This window comes from Phocoena sinus, chromosome 11, assembly GCF_008692025.1.
Source record: "Phocoena sinus isolate mPhoSin1 chromosome 11, mPhoSin1.pri, whole genome shotgun sequence".
Taxonomy (NCBI): domain Eukaryota; kingdom Metazoa; phylum Chordata; class Mammalia; order Artiodactyla; family Phocoenidae; genus Phocoena; species Phocoena sinus.
In genome coordinates this window covers 71006362-71026136 of record NC_045773.1, presented here as the reverse complement: position 1 = coordinate 71026136, position 19775 = coordinate 71006362, and the positions used below count along the sequence as shown (strand labels likewise).

The 19775-nt window shown below is 51.0% G+C and overlaps 1 protein-coding gene across 2 annotated transcripts in view; it reads left to right on the top strand.

Moving 5' to 3' along the window:
* The first annotated feature begins 209 nt into the window (after positions 1–209).
* CCND3 (cyclin D3) overlaps positions 210–19775 on the top strand; it is an 81466-nt gene continuing 61900 nt past the window's right edge. Inside the window, exon 1 of one of the 2 annotated variants that reach the window (XM_032650187.1) lies at positions 210–408. The gene's annotated coding sequence lies outside the window, so the exon portion shown is untranslated. The remainder of the gene's footprint in view (positions 409–19775) is intronic. The other variant, XM_032650189.1, reaches the window with a different exon arrangement.

Sequence of the window (19775 nt, the reverse complement as noted above, 5' to 3'; positions counted from 1 at the left end):
CGCGGGGCGCACCTGCGCCTGGGGGGCACCCCCGCCCCTCACCGGGGAACGTGCAAGCGGGATGTGCGGGCTGGGGTCGCTGCGCAGGCTGAGCCGCGGGGGGAGTCCGGGGCCCAAACCTTAGCTGAGCGGAGCAACCCAGCCCCTTTGTCTCCCCCGCCCCCTCTTCCCCACTTCCTGCCCAGCTTTAAACTCGGGATTGGCGGCGCGGCGGCGACTTTGTAACACGCCGCGCCTGCGGCGGTGGAAACTGGTTCTGTTTGGGCGCCTGGGGGAGGGGTGCACGCCCCTCGCCGTGGCTGGAGGTGGCGACCCCCTCCCCATCTCCCAAAGACAGAAGCGAGAGGTCAGCGGGAGAGAGTGTGTGCAGCCACAGTCGGTCCTCCGGGGGGCTCACCTGCCGAGGAGGTAGGCTCGAGGGCTGGAGAAGCCAAGACAGATGGGTGTCAGCGTCTGCCCTCTTCGCTGGAGCCTCCAAGCTGAGGCTGGACACCTGGGCGGGGGGGTCTGAGGTGGGGGGGTTAAGAAGGTCATGGTGTCCTCATCACCTCCCGGTTGTCTCTCAAAGCTCGGGTCAGTTTCTTTCTGAGTTGCACGTGGCTGAAGGGCGGAGAAGCCCCCCAAAGCCCTGAGCTTTCTCTGTGTCTGCACAGCCACCCTCCAAGCTGATTCTGGAAGCCCAGTGACCTCACTGGCTGTCTGTTGTCGTTCTTCATACCTCAGAGATGAGGTGGGAGGCGGAAGGAGGGCAGAAGCCGTGTGGCAGGGAGCCTTGGGGTCATCCGCCAGCCAGGGCCGAGGGAGGAGGCCAGAGGACAGGACTGGAAAGAGGGACCTCTCAAGTGGTGGTCCCTCTGGTGTCTGATGGGTGCGCAAGTGACGGCCTTACCCTCTTCTGTGTCTTTTAATGTGTCAACAAGAGGAATAACTGAAGAAATTGGTTGCTGTTACTGAGGGAGCCTTAATGTATTCATGTGCAAACATTGACTGAGCACCTACTGTGTGTGGGATTGGATGGGATGCTGAGCGCGCAGTGATGTTATTCATCCGCAGTGATCTCGCCTGAGTCATAGAACAACAGAGACGAAGTGTCACGTTGGGGTGGCTGGGAAGGCTTCAGAGAGAAGAGGACATTTGAGTTGGTTCTGAATGATGAATAGTCACCAGGCAGAGAAGTGGGGGGAAGTCTTTGTGGGAACTTACTAATTCTGCAGAGCTGGACTGAACCTGACTGTGGTGTTGGGCGTTGGGAAACAATAGGGACCCAGAAACAGCTCTTCCTCTCTTTAACCCACTGTCTAGACCTGAAGAAGAGATAGGAATGAACTGGATGAATTCAGGGAAAGGCATGTTTCTGGGCTGGTCCCCAAGACCCCAGAAATTCCCAGCTAGGTGCAGCTGGGAGAGTCTACCCCGAGGGTGATGTAACAGTCATACAATCCTGGGGCACCCTCCCCCATCTCCTGGTTGCTAGGACTGTTTCTTCTAACAAATCCTTGCTCTCTGCCCCCCCCCCCCAATTCTCTTTGGAACTAGACATGAGTGAAAAGAACTGGATCTACCATTGCTTTCCTGAAGATTCTTCTGCTCTTTCAATTCCCAGGCTCGTTTGAGAGATGGCTGACATGGTGAATTCTTTCACCACCTGTTTGCTGTGGCTGCACTGTCTGCACAGGCTAGATATTGGGGATATAATGGTGAGCAAGTCAGAGCTTCTACTACCCTGGAATTTAGGAGCAAAGCATATCTGAGAATTCCAGCAGGATCCGGTCCTTGAGACCATGATCTCCATGATCCCAAGTGGCTTTTCTTTCCCATTTCCTTCCTTCAAAGGTTCAGAATACTAGCTAAGGCTTATATAGCACTGTCAGGTACTCTTCTAAATGTTTTACATGTAATGTCTCATTTAATCCTCCTAACAGTTCTATGAGGTAAGCACTAGGCTTATCTCCATCTTATATATAGATGAGGAAACTCAGGCATGGAGGAGATAATTTTCCTAAAGAGGACAGGGTTGGGATTTAAACCCGGGTCACTTGACTTGGGAGACCCTGTTCTTAACCATTTGGCTAGCCTGCCTCCTTGACTGACCACATGGAATGTGCCCTTGAGCCAGGGGCTTAGGAATTTCCAAAGGGAGGCTATGGTCCTGTGTCTCGGGAGATACAGAGGAGAGCAATCTGTTAGCTGAGTGTGGGCGCTGGTGCTGTTTACAGGGAGCCCCAGCAGGCCTGGAATTGTGGAGACTACACAGAGCTGGTATCCTTTCCTAATGGCTGTGTGTGTGTGTGTGTTGTGTGTGTGTCCTGTTTTCTCCTGAGTAAGCCTCAGTCACCAAGAGGAACAAATCAAGGTTTCATGCAAGAAAGATGCATGGAGGTGATGTGCCAGAATCTGGGGAGATGGGAAACCTAGATACCTCTTTTGCTGGGGAATCTTTAAGAGCAGAGACCCTCATATTCTAGATTCCAAGGGGAACAATCCAGCTTTGTAGCTGAGTAAGGAAGATGGTCAGTGGAGTAGAAGCAATCTTAAGATGCACACCTTACTTCCTCACAGCTGTTGCATCCCAAAGCTGCATCCACGCATCTGACCCCATCCCTCTAGGCAGACCGGGACTTGCCCATGATGCCAGCCGGGCCACAGGGCAGAGGTTCCATGGATTCAGCCATTTTTCCACTACTTTTCTGAAACTCTAGATTTCTCACATTAGCCCTCTAAACAGATCTGGGGAGGCCCAGAGGCTGTCACTTCTCTGCCTGCCAGTCAAACTACCTCTAGCCTCTACCTTTGAGGGAGGGGTGTGGGTTGGGGGGATGGGTGTTGATGCTGGGAGTTGAGGGTAGAGGGTGGCACACACCGAGATCACTGGTAAGCAGGATGTGAAGGTCAGAACTATGTGGACCTCTAGGCCACTCCTCTACACAGACACCCTCCTTCCTTCTCATCATAGGGTGGGGTGCGATGGAAGCCTCAGCAAGCCCAGCCCCCTGCCCCAGGCGCTGTTCTCTAGGTTGAGAACAGGTTGTACTCTTGAGAAACCACAAGAGGAAGTTTAGGGAGGGCTGGGGGTGGGGAAAGTTCTGGGGCCCCTGCCAGTTTCCCTTTCTCTGCTGAGCCGGAGGTGTGTTTATTTTGGTGTGTTTCTCTTGCCTTCAAAGACATTTAAATTTTAAAACCCTCTGAGTGTCAAAGAACTGTCAAGGCCCGCCCGTGTTTATGTGTGTGTGTGTGTGTTTATGTGTGGGTCGGTGGGGGTGTGGAGGTGGTCAGACACCCCTGGAAATGGGATTGCAACAAGGTACTCATTTGTTGGATTTCACCTGGGATTTGTGCTAGATGGGAAAGGCTAACTCCACAAAGTATTCTTTTTTCCTCTCTGCCCTTTCAACTTACTCTTCCTCAAAGCGCTCCCTACAGCCCCAAACATGAGAAAAATGTGTTTATAATGGCCACATAGGAGCTGACTGATGTTGCCAGGAGCTGTCCTAAGTGTCCTACCTGCCTTATCTCATTTGATATTCACCGTAACTCCAGGTAGTAAATGCCTCTATTCCCAATTTATAGATGAGGAAACTGAAGCTCAGAAAGGCTTAGAAGCTTGCCTGAGGTCACACAGCTAGTAAGTGGCAGAGCCCAGATTTGAACACTGGTCTATCTGACTTCAGAGGCTGTGCTCTTGACATCTATTTAATTCTCAAATTAGAGCATCAACTTCCCCAACATATCAGACCCTGCACAATAGGAGGTTGAGATCCAAAGGTGTTTTAAAATGTGCTACTAGTGTGTGTGGGGAGTGGTTTGGGTATAGAATTGGAAGAGAGATTCTCTGGAAGTTTAATATATTAAAAAAAGATACCCAAGGGAAAGGAAGATATAGTGGGTGAAAGGTTAAGGCCAAACTGGAATTTTGAAGCAAATGGGGAGAAGATTTGGGAGGGATTCTGTAGCTGTGTTCAAACATTTGAAAGGTTGCCTTTGGTAGCCCCCAATTAGGGGACTGGTGGAGACAGATTTCCAAAAAACATAAGCACTTTCTAACAAATAATTGCCTAATCCCTTCTGCAGAAGTGAATTCCTCATCTAGGGGAGTCTAGAGCACATGCCTGGGAGGGGCTTCTGTGAACAAGTAAGGCCTCAGAGCCCCTTCCACCTCTAAGCCTCCCATGTGATTATTGACCGGCTTCCCTCCCCATCTGTCCACCAGGTGGAGCTGTTGCCCAGTGTGTGGCTCCAGGGCTGCTGGATGGGGTGAAGAGCGCCACCTGGTCCTTCAGCCACCAGCTGGTTTCCTGGGCCTATCCCCCACCCCTTCCTCAGCAATCTACACGCCAGGGGCCAGAGAGCCACTTTTGACCCAGCACAGCCCCTGTAAAATGCGCTCTCAGGTTTCCTCTGGGCTCAGGCCTGAACAAGCAGGCCTCCGCCCCTGGGGCAGTCTCCCTTCCCCAGGTCAAGGGTTCCCCTCCCTCCCTTCCTTCGCTTCCCCCTCCTTGACCTTCCTTTGCTCTGAAATAGAAGGATCTGTGTCAGGAGCAGAGGGTAAGACCCGTAGCCCTCATGGGCATGGCCTTTCCTAGCATTCGAGGGCATGACACCCATGTCATGTCATCTCTTTTAAGATACTCGAAAGCCGCACCTCTCGGAAACTATTTGCCCTCAGCGGCCTGACCAGTTCTCCCACCCTGCTTAAACAACCCCAGGACAGCCACTCCTAAGGAGAGACAGCAGGGGCCCAGACGTTGTCCCTACGAAGGAGGGGCAGCAGAGGGCTTGCCTGGTGCCTCGTTTGTTGACTCAGATCTGTTTGCTGTTCTCTGCCCCCCTCCAACCCTTGCCGCCCCTTAGAAAGGCCCAGGGCCATTGGGGCCCCAGGGGCACAGCAGGCGGGGCCCTGCGTGTGCCAGGACAGAGAGTGCAGTTCCAAGCCCTGTGGCCAGAGGGCGCCATAGAGGCCAGGCCCAGAGAGCAAGGCCATAACCAGCATGTTTCAAGCACTTAGGATCTCACTACCCACCACCCGCCAAAAACAACCCTGTCAGGCAGGAGGCCCGTTTTATAGAAGAGCAAACCAAGGCACCGAGGGTTAAGTAGCTGGCTTCCATGTACGCAGAAGGACAGTGGCCGAACTGGAAGTCTGACGTGGCCATTTGGCTGTAAGGTTTGTACACATGACCACTAATCCGTGCTTTCTCTCATGGAGTGGCTCAGAGGGCCTGTGCTCTGTGCAGAAACCACCCAGGTTTGAGTCCTAGCTTGGCTTCTTCCTGGCTGTGTGAAACTCGGTTTCCTTACCTGTCAAGTGGGTGTAACTGTAGTTCCTACCTCACTGGCTCTTTGTGAGGATTAATTGTACTGATATTCGTCGAGTGCTTACAATATGCCAGGTGTGATCTTTTTTCACTGTAGATTTTTTTTTTTTTTTTCACTGTAGATTTTTTTTTTCTTTTTTTTTTTTGGCTGCACCGTGTGGCTTGTGGGATCTTAGTTCCCTGACCAGGGATTGAACCCATACCCTCGGCAATGAAAGCGTGGAGTCCCAACCATTGGACTCTGCCAGGGGATTCCCTTGCCAGGTGTGAAATTTTTGTGTCCTCACAGCAGCTCTGTGAGAGAGGTACTATCATTAGGTCTCTACAGACAAGGAAGCTGAGGCACAGAGTGGATACACAGGGTAAGGAGCCGAGGCTTCAGGGCCCACACTCTGCACCAGGCTTAGGAGTTAATACACTCAAAGCCCTGCCAAGTGCCAGACAGGTCATAGACCCTTATACGTGATACCTCTGTCGCCATCATATCATCATCACGATCATCTCGCAGACTGAGCTCCTGGCGCTGGGCGTGGAGGGCTATCCAAAAACAAGGGGGCAGCCCTGGTTTCTTTCCTCACCATCCCACCAATGACTTCATCTCATCCTCTTTTCTAGAATAAAAATCGACCCACCAGTTCTGGCCTGTGGTCAGACAATTGGACAGAATAGTTGAAATTGGGACAGAAACTCCCAGTTCTGGCCCCAGTGCCGTCTGCTGCAGCTCGTCCTGCCTTCTGTTCTCTGTTCTCTTCCCTCCAGGCTGCGTCTCCTGGCCCCTCCTCTGAGGGCCCCGAGCTCTGGGAAAGGAAGCCGGAGCAGGGCCTCTGACAGATGCAGACCTTGGGCTCCAACTTGGGCTCCAGCTGGAGGTGTTAGAGGCTGTGGGAGGAGGAGAGGACTGGCCAGGGGGCAGGAGGATGGGGCACAGAAGGCCCCGAGGCTGCCTTCCCCTGTCTGTCCTTCACAGACTCTTCTTCCTGAGCTCTGGTTTATTAAGGTCACTCTGCTGGGTGCTGAGGAATCAGCTTGGAATAAGACGCCGGGGAGGATTTACTCTTCTCTGGCAAGTGAATATCACAAGCTGTCTTTGGATTATGGAGGGGAAGAGTGCTGTTTCCTCCCAACACCAGGCCTCTGAGAGTCAGGGCTGCTTTTTCCTTTCCTTCCAGCCCTATTCCCTTTTCGCTAAGCAGTATCTACTACAGAACCACAAACTTGGAGACTGTTCAGAGGTGGAATCTATTTTCATCCCAGTGAGTAAGGATCTTGGGGTTACAAACTCTCAGATGTACTGGATGGCTGAGCGTAGGCCAGGATGTAGAACATTTTAGTAGTTTTCCCAGGCCCTCTCTCTTTTTCTTTCCAGTCAGCTGGTACCTGCTGGTCTTAGGGGCAGCCACCACCTTTTCTTAGAATTCTACCTTTAGGACCAGGCTGAGTTTTTCCTCTTGGGTCTCTTGGTCTCCAAGTCTTTTTCTGTCCGGGGCCCAGCCTCTTGGGTTCTAACTCAAAACTGTTTCCAACCATTGGACATGAGCTTGGTGCTTCCTGGGTGGGCCTCAAAAGTCTTGCATCTCCCCTGCTTCTCCTCTATCGCAGCTTCTAGGAGTCATTTTTGGTATTCCTTGTACGAATCTATTGTGTGGATTTTCTCTGAACCCTCATTTCTTCACAGGCAGGTGGCAGTGAAGACGTTGGGGGTAATTAGCGCATATGTTTGCACGGTACTTCCATGTGCCGGTGACTGTGGAAAGTGCCTACGTATAATATATGCCGTGTGTAAATAAGTTTATAATAAATATGCATATTTATTAACTCATTTCTCATTTACTCCTCACAAGAATGCTCTGAGGTTTCCTCACTTTGCAGATGGAGAAACTGAGGCAGAGGTTAAGTAACTTGCCCAAGGTCATACAGCCAGTCAGTGTTGAGAGCCCAGTGCTGAAAGGACCCTGACTGGAGTCAGACTTCTCACGCGCACTGTGTGTGTGTGTGCATGTGTGTGCGCGTGCACTTAGGAGTGCCCACCCACCAGGGGGAGTGTGAGGGGACCCCAAGTTCCCTGTTGAGATGTCCTGAACACAGCATCAGGACCAGGGAGAGCAGGCTGGTAGGCCCCTGAACTGCCTGCGTGTGACAGTGTGTTTGTGTATGATCTGCACATCTGTGTGGAGGTGTGATGGTGTGGATACGCATCCCCCAGGCAAGCCCGGGGCCTCCTCTATCCCTCAGTGCCCCTGGCTGGAGCTGCAGACTTGTCTCCTAAGACAATCAAGACGGCAGGGAAGGAGCAAGGAGGGCCCTGCCCTGCCCCAGCAGGCAGGTCAGGTGTTACACATTACCCAGGAAGCAGGAGTGGGTGGTGGCGATGTGAGCTTTGCTAGGTGGGGCTGGGGCCCTGACCTTTCTGGGGCACCCTGGATGAATCAGCCCGACCACAGCTGCCTTAACTGCAACATGGTGCAAACAAGCTTTTCCTCCAGCTCCCTCCCCTCCCCCCTCCATGCTCATTTTCCTTTCCTTTCTTTCCTTGGCAGGGGTGTGCCACCAGGACAGTGGCTGCGGGCACACCTCTGGAGTTGGTGGTTAAGCTGGGTCCTGGTGCTGGACCTGCAACCTTTACCTTCTAGATACTCCATCCCAAAACGGGCAGCAGCTCCAGCCCGGGGTGGAGGCCATGTACCCTGCCCAGAGGACAGGACTGTGTAGATGTAGGACTCGTGAGTTCACCCACCTGGCATATCCCTCCAACAACATCTATAAGCCTCAGAGGTCTTGTCCATTCCTCATTTACAGTAGAGCCACATTTTATGCTGTGTTGGGTTCACAGTCAGTGTAAAAACAAAATACATGTCAACATTACTACTTAAGTCTCCTTAAACTGCTCCTAAAACACAGTATGCATGGCTTGGGCATTCTCTCCCATCTCTAAGGATCTCCAGCACAGCCAGTTTTCACTGGGACAGGTGGCAGAGTCTTTGGTGGAAGATTATGCTGAGCTTGGGGAAGGGCCCACATTCTATGAACAATACGTGAGTTTCTGAGGCTGGTTGGTATCTCCTCCAGTAGATAATACTGGATTTGTGGTAGTTAAATGTGCACATTTAGGAATTCAGTATGCGATCGCTTATGGGCTCTTATGGGCTCCCTGGGTTGCAAGAAAGGTTTGAGTGACAGTACTGTGGGAATCTGGAGGAAGGAGCAGTTGCTTGTGGATGGAACCAGGAATTTCTCCTCAGAGATGCCATTTTTACTTATTTAATGGCCAAGTTGTGTCTTCGTTGCTGCACATGGGCTTTCTCTAGTTGTGGCGAGCAGGGGCTACTCTTCGTTGCGGTGTGGTGGCTTCTCTTGTTATGGAGCACCGGCTCTAGGGTACGTGGGCTTCAGGAGTTGCGGTGCGTGGGCTCAGTAGTTGTGGCTTGCGGACTCTAGAGCGCAGGCTCATTAGTTGTGGCACATGGGCTCAGTTGCTCCGCGGCATGTGGGATCTTCCCAGACCAGGGATCGAACCCGTGTCCCCTGCACTGGCAGGCGGATTCTTTTTTTTTTGCAGTACGCGGGCCTCTCACCGTTGTGGCCTCTCTCGTTGCGGAGCACAGCCTCCGGACGCGCAGGCTCAGTGGCCATGGCTCACAGGCCCAGCCGCAACGCGGCATGTGGGGTCTTCCCGGACCGGGGCATGAGCCCGTGTCCCCTGCATCAGCAGGTGGACTCTCAACCACTGCGCCACCAGGGAAGCCCCTGGCAGGCGGATTCTTAACCACTGCGCCACCAGGAAAGTCCTGGAGGTGCCATTTGAGAAAATGAAAAAGTAGTGGATTTGATGGGAGAATATTCAGGAGCAATTTTAAATGGTGGTTGCTTTTGTATCTTTTTACTTTTCTGAATATCTGAGGGTTTTTTGGGTTTTTTTGTTTTTTTTACTGAAAGCCATAGTATAGATATAATCGTTTTTCTATTCTTAATTCTATGGCAATTATTTGGCTTATTTATTCTGTTTTTTTTTTTTTTTTTTGGCCGTGCTGCATGGCTTGTGGGATCTTAGCTCCCCAACCAGGGATTGAACCCGTGCCCCCTGCAGTGGAAGCGTGGAGTCTTAACCGCTGGAACGCCAGGGATTTCCCTATGTTTATTTATTCTTTATATTATTATTATTCTAAAATAACTAGTGGCTGTTTCTATAATCACTATTATTTCTATTAAAATAATTATTCTTGGGCTTCCCTGGTGGCGCAGTGGTTGAGGGTCCGCCTGCCGATGTAGGGGACACGGGTTCGTACCCCGGTCCGGGAAGATCCCACATGCCGCGGAGCGGCCGGGCCCGTGAGCCATGGCCGCTGAGCCTGCGCGTCCGGAGCCTGTGCTCCGCAACGGGAGAGGCCACAACAGTGAAAGGCCCGCGTACCGCAAAAAAAAAGAATAATTATTCTTCATATGACCACTTCTTGTTTCTTTAATGGTTTAAAATCGCCAGCAACACACTGGGGCAGGGAAGTAAAACATGAGAAAGGGGAGAGGGCAGGGGCATTTCAGAGACCCTGTGTCTGCTTTAACTGACATGTTAGATCTCAGGCAGTAGTTCTCAAACTTTCTAGTCTCAGGAACACTTTACATCCTTAAAAAAATTATTGAGGATCCCAAAGAGCTTTTACTTTTCAAAGTTGTAGCTATTGACATTTGATTTCTAATAAAAATATGTTAAATGGGAAATTTTAAACATATTTATTAATTCCTTTAAAGTAACAATAAAATAATCATTGCATGTTAACACAGCAGCATATATTTTATAAGATAATAACTATATTTTCCAAAAAAAAAGAAAATTGAAGTGTGGCCTTGTTTTACATTTTTCACAAATCTCTTTAATGCTTGGCTTAATAGAAGACAGCTGGATTCTCCTATCTGCTTCTACTTCAGTCTGTTGCAATGTGTTGTTTTGGTCAATTTATATGAAGAAAGTCAGGCCTCACACAGATAGGTGATGGGGAAGAGAGGACCTTGTGGACCTGTTCCAGGGGCATGGTGGGACATGGAGCTGGAAAGAAATTTTGGGGCGATGGTGGAGGAGCCAAATCAACAGTGTTGGGTTGGGGAGTTTGGATTTATTTAGGAGGCAGTGGGAGCCATTGAAGACTTTTGAGCAAAGAAGCGACATGATCAGAACTGATTTCTAGGGCAGTAGGCAAGAGAGAGTCTACATAAAATAAAAAAGATTGAAACTAGGGTGACTCAGTAGAAATGGAAACAAGGGGGCGATTTGGCAAAATATTTTGAAAGTAGAAGCAACAGAACTTACTAATTATTTGGTAGGAAGGTATGAAGAGTCATCCGCCCTGTGAAATGGCCCTGCCCTTCCCCTGTTAGCTACCATGTGTACTTCTAAGATGAAGTATGTTGCCGTGTATTGTAGTTTACTGCTAGCTCGCCATCTCTCCTACTGGGCTACAGTAGGTGGTGAGTAAATGAATGGAGGCGAATTCAAGGACTACCCCAGGATGTTTCAGCCTGCAGGGCTGGCAGAATATTGGTGCTATTAAGAGAAATTTAAAGACCAAGAGGAAAAGATGTCCATTATCATTAAGTATCATCAAGTAAAGGGTGGGAGGAGATGTCAGGCTATTAACAGAGAGAAAATAGTGGGCGGACCTTGAAATATACTGTTCGCTTGGCAAAGAAGTCCATTTTCCTAGGTACTAAAGATTTGGGGAGAAATCTAAAAAACATCTAGGACAGATTGGTCTTGATTGTTCTTTATTTGCAAGTAACTCAAGTTCAATTAGGGCAATGTTTTTCAAAATTAGAAATGTCTTCATTTTAACCTATTTCATATGATTGCACACAAACACACATGCGTAAAACAAGTTTCATTCACTAAGCAACACTTCCCGTCACTCCAGATGATGTACTTTTTGATATTTTCTTTTTTATTCTGTTGTTTCATTTTTTTTAAATGCTGGTCAAGATTAGCTTTATGACTTCATGACCCAGTAAAGCATCCTGACTTGCAATTTGAAAAACGCTAAGTTGGCCAAGTATCAGTATTTTCAAGGTTCTGTTAGCAACACAAACAGATTGTCCAATGTAAGGCAAAGGAAATTTATTGGAAGAAGGTTGGGAACCCATAGACTCACCAGAAAGGCTGGAAAACTGGAAATGAGCAGAAAATGACAAAGTGCCTGAGGGCTGGGCAGAAGGACGGACAGCATGGTGGGAATGGACAGGCCGGCCGCTCCAGTTTCTGAGCTGCGGGTCAGGCGGGCTGGCTCCTGGATTTGCACTAGGGGAGAGGTAACCTCCTGAAAGGAAGTGACAGTGCTGTTGGAAAGGGGACCGTGTATTTAGCGGCCAAAAAAGAATAGTCTACAAAAGGGAGCACGACTTAGGCACATTAAAAGATACCTAACAGTGAGTGGTGGCCCTACACGATGGTAGATCTAAATGGCTGTGTTCTTGCCTGTTGGTGACCTTGCCATATGGTAAATTCTCCCTTCAGAAAGCAGTCTGGCTAAAGGTATCAAATCAAATGCTTCCAGAATATGCTGACCCTCTGCTTTAGAAATCCTACTTTCCAGGCTCTATCCTAATTTAAGTAATTCTAAATGTAGGAAAAAATTTTGTCCATGATGATTTTCATCAGGGTGTTATTATGTACAGTGACAAAAAATTGGAACAACTGAAATGCCTCCCAATAGAGCATGGTTAAGCAAGGTATACTATATCCAGTAAATGGAATATTAGGTAGCCATTAAAAACGTCAAATTGCAAAACTATGTGGTATCACAGAAATTACCTATATGTTAATGTTAAGGAAAAAAATCAGGATGCAAAAGCATACATACAATACATTTACAACTGAATGTTTTACACACGTACACATATATACACACATAGAGAAAAGACTGGAAGAAAATATACCAAAATGTGAACAGCAGTTGTTTTTTGAGGGCAGTAGGACTATGGGTGATTTCTTTTCTACTTTTTCCCCTTTTCTAAATGTTCCAGTTCTGCAATAACAAGAGAAATGCAAAAAAAGTCATGAGTTGTGTTTCCATAAGTATATAGAAAATCAGTCTTATTATTTTCACAGCATCTCATTGGAGACATTAGGTGCCACGTAAAAAGTTGGCACAAGGAATGCAGTGTGACGGCCCGGAGGACGGCCTGGTGTGGCCTGGGAGGTGACAGCTGCCTCTGCTTCAAGTTCCCAGCTGAGCGGCGCTGTCTGCCGACCCTTCAAGTTCTATGGCACCTATAAAGCTGAAATATCCAGGCAACCCCGGGGTGACAACTTGGGTTGTCATGGCATTTGGGGGTGGGTCTTAATGTGAGATGACTGACTTTCAAGATCCACTCACCCATGGACGGGCACAGGGATGGATCTGAAGTGGGCAGCAGGTCTTTCTTTGGGGCGGGGGGGCTGCTCGCTCCTTGTCCCTTTTAGCAGCTTGGAGCAGCGGGGAGCTAAGGTAGTGGGCACGGTGCCAGCTGTATCCCACAGTATCTGCCTTTTGCAGCTCAGCAACAGAGGAGGAGGTGGAGTCTGGATTGAGCCCCAAGATAAGGAATGAGCTGCAGCTGACGGAGAAGATCAAAATACGCAGCTGTGCCCCCAGGAGAATGAACTCCACATTCCATTCTCTGACCCCGCCCCCAATTCTCACTTCTCCCGAGTGCCTTCGCCCACCCCACCCCACACATGCGCACTCAGCATCCCCATCGGCTAGAAGGGCCTCCCCGCAGCCTTGGCTTAGGTCCCTTAGAACTTCCCACACTCACTCCCCTCCCTTAACCGGAGGCTCCAGGGCCGCTCTCCAGCTGTCTGGAAGGGAGTGAGTGCCCCGGACAGGTGGCCGGAGGCGGATGAAGAGAGGCCTCATCCAGGGCTGGCCTCCACCTGCCAGACTGGGCCACCCTCAGACTCACACGTGGGCTACTCCAGGAAGGCCCAGGAACAGAAGAGGGGGGTGGTGGTAGTGGTGGCGAGTCTGGGGAAGCTGAGGCAGGACCTGAGGCAGCGTGGGGTGGATGGGAGGAGGGCATGCAGTGGTCCTGATGGCCGGGTCTGCAACATCTGGTTCTCACTGTGGGTGAGCCCGACCCTCCAGGAGCTCACAGTGCAGTAGGGGAGACGACAGCAAGTACAAGATGTGCCGCCTGAGGGGGTCATTCCTCACCATAGTGCCCAGGGGGACCCCCAGCTCCACGGAACCCCCTGCAAGTCTCCCTGTCTCCTGAGGTTTCAAGTTACTACCCCAGACCACTTGATAGATGTGCTAACCTGGGATTTAAAATCAAGGAGCTAGAAGGAGCAGATATTTCTCTCTCCTGGGGCTGGGCTAACCCCTCGGGCCACCAGGAGTCATCAACACCCTTCTTCTATGTCACCCCCATTCCAGTTCCAACCTGCACGGTGAGACTCAGCTGGACCTGCTGGACCTGGGCGCTGAGGGGCTTCAGGCTAGCACTGGTTCCCACCACGTAGTACTTCCATGTCCCAAAGATGCAGGGACTCTGGACATAACTCCTATCCTCCTGAGCTTGTACGTGGCCTCTGTCCTCCCCTACGAAGGATAAAACCAAGGGGGGCAGATGGGTGCGTGTTGGCCCTGACGTTCATCGGGCACCTTTGCACTTGGTGGGAGGATGATTGAAAGAGGAAGGTAGTGGGGGGCTCCCCAGGCTGCCCATTGGCCTGGCTGCCTGAGGGGAGGGCACCCCTACCCACCACAATGCCCAGGGAGGGTGTGCATGGGGGTTGTACCACCCTCTCAGTCCTTAACTGCAGGCAACCTGGCAGAGTCCCACATCACTCCACTTAAATGACTCCCTGGAGGTCACCAAAGCCCTCTAATGTCCCACATCTCCAGCAGATTGATGGGCAACACCCACCCCCACCCCCACCCCCGCCTTGCATAGCCACCCACAGCCAGCCGACTCAGTGTATATACTAGCCAGGACCCACTACATAATTTTCAGAGCCCCTTGTTCAAAAATTATTAAGAATTTCAAGATGGTGGCAAGAGAGCATTAAACCAAGGATGGAGCCTTTCTGAGCGCAGGGCTCTGTGTGCCTGCATGGGTTACGTGCCTGAGGGTCGCTACCATTCATTAAACACTTGCTATGGTGCCAGACCCTGTGCTGGGTGCTCACCATGCATGATCTCATTGCTTCCTCTCAGCAGCCCTATTATCCCTTTTGTGCAGACGAGGAAATTGAAGGATTAGACAAGCCACATAACTTGCTGAGGTCATCAGCTCTTAGGGGCTAGAGTGGGGGACAGAATCCAGCCTGTCTGTCTGCAGAGCCTGGGCTCTTAACCACCCCGGGCCGCTCCAGCCCACAGGGCTTGGGTGGTTGCTGGGCAAGGCAGCTGCTTCCCGTCCCCTTCTTCTGTCCTGTCAGGGACAGGAAGGAAGATGAGGCAAGACGCAGCAGCTGACAGTGTGGCAACAATGGCAGTGGCAGTGAGGGTGGCCAACCCAGACAGAAGTGCTGGGTAGAGACCGTGTGAGATGGGCCCAGGGGTTGTGTGAGCTAGAGGCAGCTGATAGACACCACAGCTGTGGCCTCCACCCTCTCGTCCGATGTGGGCATCACTGAGCCCTTTCCCCTCCTCTCCGCTGATAGCACCTCCACCTCTGCCTCTCTCTTCCTCTTTACGGCCGTGGTCTCTTCTCCCCAACTCTCTCTTTCACTCCCTTTCCAGCCACCCTCCACTGGGGAGGTCACTCAGGGCTCTCCTCCAGCTGTGTCCTCACTATTTAGCTCCATAGCAGTAACAACCGTGGTTTAGTGAGCACCCACTATGTGTCAGCCACACTGCTAGGCACTTTATAGATATATAAACTTGAATTCTCTCCACAAACCTGTAAACAATGATTATTATCCACATTTTATAAAGGAAGAAACCGAGGCTCAGAGGGGCTAAGAGATTTGTCCAAGGTTACATAGGTTTGCTGCCCTTCCTCATTGCCTTCCCCGTAGGACGGAGTCGGCCTGATAAGGTACAGTGGTCCCTGAGCATAGAAGAGTCTTTTCTCACCAAGGAGAGAGTTTGAGAAGTGGTCAGTCCGCGGGAGGAATGAATTATGTATTGTGAGTGAGGGAGACATTCACCTCCTTTGTGTTAGCTGGGGTGGCATTCCAGGAGGTGTCCCGTCTACCTGGAAGGTCCTCTCTGACACTTGGGAAAGCAGACCTGATGGAGTGAGGTGATGTGGAGCTGAAGGGCTGAGGATGCTGATGAGGAAAGTCCCTCTTACACATTTTACCCATTGGCACCTGGCACCAACGAAGGGACTGTGCTAGGCATTGGGAGAGGTTAGACTGCTGTAATAGAGACCCCCCCCAAACCAGGCGCCTAAACAAAATGGAAATTTCTCACTACAAGCCTTGGTAGGCGATCGGACCCCTTGTGTGTTGGGGACCCACACTCCTCCCGGGCTGTTGCTTGTCCAGGCCCTTTGATGTTGAAGACAGCGCACCACCACATCCCCTGGGTCCATGACCCAGCCAGTGGGAAGGGAGAGAAGGGAAGGAAGGGGCACGACCCTTCCTTTTCAGGACATGACACCCAAGTTGCCAGATCCCTTATCCCTTTAGCCAAAAGTTGGTCCCCCACCACATTTAGCTGCAAGGGAGTTTGGGGATCATACATAGTGGAGCTTCTGGTATGAAAGGTATAAGAAGGGGAAATGGATGCTGTGGGACAATTAGGAACCTTTGCCCCAGGATCTAGATAGGCAGGGACCAAGAGAGCCTGTGTCACATGTGTGAGGATGGCTTTTCTACATGGAACCTGTGCGAGAAAGGTTCTCAGATGGACTTCTCTCTGGGGGAGGCCTAGGGCAGAGGGGCCAGCACCCCCGCCTTATCTCTAGTCAGAGGTAGAGGGTTTGACTCTCCCTCGCCCTGACCAGAAGCCCCCTGGAGGTCCTCAGAGCCCTTGTCCCAGGAGCACTGTAGGATGGGGTGAGGCTCATTGAAGGACACCACTCTTGCCCCTTTGGGTGGCCCTGCTGTTCTCAGATGGGGTAGAAAAGCATCATGTCCCCTCACCTCAGTGATCAGATGTGACCCTCTTAAGCCTCAGGAGATGGAGAGTTAACAGGGCTCTCAGGGCCATGTTTCAGTCTCAGAGACAGAAAGTACACAGAGTTGAGGCAGGAGGTTGAGCTTTGTCCAAAACAAGGGAAACGGTTCTCCTCTCTGGAGATGTGAGTCTTCAGATGCTAACGGACAGTTTTCTGGGCCCATTGTTTGCTTGCTCATTTATTCATTCGTTCATCATTCAGTGTCTCTGTAGTGAGCACCTGCCTCGAATGCCCCAGGTGCTGTGTTCAGTGCAGGTGAAAGAGAAAAGCACAAGACAGGCAAAGCCTCTGGCCTCATGGAGCTCACAAGCCCTCTGTGTTCCCTGTCCCCTTTCTGCCTCCCCATAGAGGCCAGGCCAGGCCATTGCAGCTCTGAGAGCCACCCTTGTGGCTCAGAGCTCGAAAGGCCCAAAGGGAGCCCCTGAAAGCACATGACAGGCCTCACCTGGGTGCCATCCTGGGGCAGCTGGGCGGGGGCTGGATGGGGGCAGAGCAGGCATTGGAGTGGTGGTTCCACTTCCCTCTCACATACTAGGTGTGGGATTGCTTTTTCTCAGTTGGTGAGGTTGGTGACTTCTCTTCTTGTGCCTGGAGCACATGTCTCCTCTCAGCCCCTCCTCCAGTGCTCCAGTTTGGGTGGGATCCTTCCTCCCATTACCTATGATCCCAGGAAAGAGGGTGGCGTGGGAAGTGGAAATCTGTGTGGGGACACTTCCTCTCTGGGGCCTTTGGTCTCTGAGCTCCTCTCTGGGCCCCCTTGGCCCTGCGGTCCTTCCGGCTAGTCCAGGAAGAGAGGCCGCAGGCCCTCGCCTCTGCAGAGGGCTGGCTGGCCCGCTGCTTCCTCTCCTAGTGCATCCCAGACCTGCCGTCCGCCTGCTCACGTTGGCCTCTCTCATTTTATTCCCTAAGGCATGGCCTTGCTTAGGCCCTGCCTGGACCCCGAGTGGACTCCCAGTGTCCCTTCATGCACGCTTACTACTTGGCAAAAGTTTGAGGCCCCAACACTGGTATATAAACCTAGGGATTTAGGCCAAATAAATAAATAAAACCTTCAGAGTCACATGCCCCCATCTCTGCAGTTAAGATGGTCAGTAGGAGGGCAGGGGTCCTGTCTACATTCCATATTTTTGGCTTTTAATGTAAGAATTGCACTTAGCAGGTGTTCAGTAGGTGGTGGGTGGTGAATGGATGAGTAGATGCAGACTGGCATTCACAGGAAGCCAGAGATATGGCTGCCCGATTACTGTAATATTGAAATACAGTCAATTTCCATTATTCACATAGTTACGTTCTGTAAAGTCGCTGTGAATACGGAATTAGTGAATCCTGAGCCATTGCTCCTCGGGGAACACAGGGTTGGGTTCCTTCCAGCCTGTGGTCCCAACATTTAAATCAGCCAACCAGTGTACTTGTTTTATGTGTGTTTCTGTTTAAAGACATCTTATTTAATATCTGTTGTTGATTTGAACTCACAGCCCAGGGCACGATAACTCACACCTGAAGGAAGCTTAGCTAATGCACGTCACAGCCTTCTTGCACTCAGGATCACTGGCACATCAGCACTGTTTGGGGGCCATTTTAAACAGTGAAATCAACAAAAAGGCCCAAAATGCTGAAAAGGTGGCACCTAATAGACTGAAAAAGACACTTGTTTACTGCACGAGAGCTGAAACAAGAGGGCAGAGCGTCGCCTTGTTCGACCTCAGCTGAGAACATGCACGTCAGGTGACTTGAATTTTTCACAGCTCTGTGCATGTCCTCGAATGACCGCAAAAGCGGCAGGAGCGTTGATTTGGGAGTTCCAGAAAAATGTTAGTGAGTAGGCAAATTCACAAATAGAGAATCCATGAATGATGAGGATGACTGGACCTCCACACAGGTTGGTATATACCTGATGCCCCCGGGCCCAGCCCTCCCCCGCAGCATTCAGCATCTAAGGCTGGGCTGCTGGGCCCAGCACGGCCCTCCAGCGTCCGTGCTGTACCACTGCTGCCTCTCCTGGGTGGGTGGGTGAATTTTGCTGCCCTGGCCTGCACTGGAGGAGGGGTGAGGAAGCCTTGCCCTGCCACCCTCCCCCTTCCGCTACTTCCTCACTGCACATGAGGCCTCCCTGGTGAACCAGACCCACACGTGCATAAAGGGAGGTGGGGTGACACGAGCAGGCAGCCACCTGTGACTCCTCTAAGCCAAGTGCTGCACCAACACCTGGGGAAGACCCCCTGGCGGTCTGGGGGAGCCTGTTTTGGCCTGATCTTTATTTACTCCTCACAAAGGAAGTAAATTAATAGCTCTTTGTGTGTCTCTGTGGATGTGCGCGTGCCAGACCGTGTGTGCCTGCTGCACACCGTTAAAAACCATGGCCCGGCCCCAGAGGAAGTGGTAACAAAACGATTGTTTGTTTTATGTTCCATTTACACTCCCATCCCTTCCCCACCTCCACCCTTTTAATGTGTGCCCAGAGGCATTCTTTGCCAGCCTGGGATCCAATCATTTGTTCATCCATTTCTTCATTCACTCATTCTGGTGTGTACTGAAGCAACATAGTGCCAGAGGCTAGCAAATGTAAAAGACAGTGTAGAAGAAAGTGAGGTGGGGAGAGGGCCCTTTGGCTTGTGGGTGTGACTTTCTTCCTTTAAGGACATGCTCTCCACTTGGGAACAAGGGTTGCAGTATCCCCAGTGTGCCTCTTCTCTGCTCCTGTGGCTGCCTGCCTACCCCAGGCCTCCGTGAGACTTGCCTGGATTACTGGGTGTTTCCATGACATCACTGCTCAAAGACCATTAGAGGCTTCCTTCCCAGGGCCTGTGAAATCACATTCGACTTGTCATGGTTCTCTGGTTCTCCTAGCATCTGGGCTCAGCCCACCCTTCCAGCCTTTTTACCCACAATCAACTTCTATCACTCTATTCCTGCCAACAGGAGTGCTGATACATCCTGGGGTGTCCCTGCTTCCATCACTTGGCTTATACTGTCCCCCTTTCTTGGGATGTACTTTGTCCTCCTCTCATCCATCCCTGCCTGTCCAAACTTGGCCATTCTTTAAGGCCCGGTTTAAATCCACTCAGCTGCTCCCCCCACATATCCCACCTCCTGGGTAGCACATCCTAGTGTATGTTGGGTGTGGATGGGTGCAGCTTCTTGTCCTTTCTAGACCGTGAGCTCCTTGAGGACAGGGTCTGCATCTTAGTTAGGTTCCATCTTCTTTCATTCATTCATTTAGCCCATATGAAGGGTGCTGTACCTGATGACTCTGGGCTCCTGTCCTTGTTTCTCTAATGGTACCCATCCCTGCATACGATACCTTCTCGATAAATGCTGGTCCAACAAATGAAGTCTTGGGGTACAAGTTCTCTATGCTGTGGGCAT